A 1,945-nucleotide genomic window follows, 5' to 3' on the forward strand; every position below is an offset into this window, starting at 1 on the left:
TCTCTCTCTCTCTCTCTCTCTCTCTCTCTCTCTCTCTCTCTCTCTTTTCCAGGATCAAATCTGTCCCTCACACAGACTGAGCAAGTGGTCAGCCCTTGGTGGGTCTAAGCAGATACAGTGTTGCCTAGAACTATTGTTATTTCTCCTTGGTACTCTTTAAAAAAAAAAAACTTTACATTTATGACAGCACTTATAATAATAGCAGAGCTATTAAATTTCTCCATATAGTATATTTTGATAACATTTTCTCTTTTCCTCAACTCCTTTCAAATCCTTCCCATAACTTTATGTTCTTTCTGTCTCTCTCTTTCAAAAACAAAAAAGAAAAAGAAAAAAATAAAGCAACAAAAAGACTCGACAAAAATGAAAATCAAACCACACAGGCCAAAGACCAATAGGATTAAAAAAGAAAAAAAGAAGACCCAAAAAGTCCACAGAAGTACCATTGAGTTCATTTTGTGTTGCTTAACTACAGTTGGACAAAGGACTTGCCCTAGAGTGTGTTTGATATACTCAGTGACACTCCATCAGGAAAAAAAAAAAAAAAAAGACTTTCCCTTTGATGGCAAATATCAATGACAGGTAGCTTCTTGGTTAGGGGTGAGATCCTGTTTCCACTCCCACGCTCAGTACTGGGACCTGTCTTGAGCCTGTGCAGGTCTCCTGTATGCTGCTGTGGCCTCTGTGGGTTCATGTGTACATCAGTCCATCGTGTCTGGAAGACAGTTTCTTTGGAGTTATCAATCACCACTCAGTCCTTGGTTTTTTGAGACAAGGTCTTGCTGTGTAGCTCCAGCCGGCCTGGAACCGTCTGGCCTCCTGCTCCGGCCTCCTGACTGCTGGGATATATGCTTCATTTCCTAAGAAGCTACACAACTGTTTCCCAAAGTGATCGTACCACCTACAAGTGGGAAGGGACTGTGACTGTAATGTCACTGCCCAAATCCTGACCTTTCCTCTGCCTGAGACCAAGCAGGGAGTTTTGGTAAGGTGGTGTGGTACTTCCAGTCGGGGTGGGGTGGGGGAGCTTTCCTTCCCCAGAAACCGTCTCTCTGCCTCCTCAGAGTCCCTGAATGAGGTTATGGTGGCCTAGCTCAGCAGAAGAAAGCGTACACATCTATTTATACCTGAGTTTAAGCAGATACAGTGTCAGCTGGAGCTGTCGTTACTTCCCCTCTGCTCCCTCCTGCCACCCAGAGAGTGTTCTTAAACAGAGCTGCTGCTGAGACAGCAGCACCACCCTGTTCCTGCCTGCTGCCACCCCCACCCCCAGGAAAAAAAAAAAAAAGAACAAAAAACAGGACACTCAATGTATTCCAAGGGTTCCTTCCCGTCAGCTCAGGCCGAGAACCGGGGTTGGCCACACGCAGCTGGGGAACTTTGTGTTAGGTTTGTTGGTGTCCCATCTCTAGCTGTCCTGTGCGACCCATCAGTCCACCTCACTCTCAGTCACCAAGGAGCTCGGCTTCCATAACTGAAGATGGTGTCGCTGCTCGTAGAGAAGGGCTGAGGCCTGGGCGTGTGTTCAGACTCCTTGTAATCTCTCAAAGGTGGGGAAGCACAGGGGGGCGGAAGAAGCTGCTGCTGAAACAAGAGCTAAGGCCCCTTTAATTCCAGCTCTGAGGAGAGTTAAGGAAATGGAACAGCTAGTACTACACACCTGCTGAGCCTGTGTTAGTCCCTCAACACACACACACATGCACATATATGCACACACACAGAGACATACACGTCACACACATATACACACCTCAAACACACACAGTGTACATCACAGAAACATACCACATACACGCCCCATATACACACACACCACATAGACCATACCACCTACACACACACATCATATACTACCCCAATACATACCCATTTACCATACATATACCATGTATACACACCACACACATACATACCATACACACATCACACACATACATACCATATA

This window comes from Grammomys surdaster, unplaced genomic scaffold, assembly GCF_004785775.1.
Source record: "Grammomys surdaster isolate TR1022 unplaced genomic scaffold, NIH_TR_1.0 213, whole genome shotgun sequence".
Classification (NCBI taxonomy): Eukaryota; Metazoa; Chordata; class Mammalia; order Rodentia; family Muridae; genus Grammomys; species Grammomys surdaster.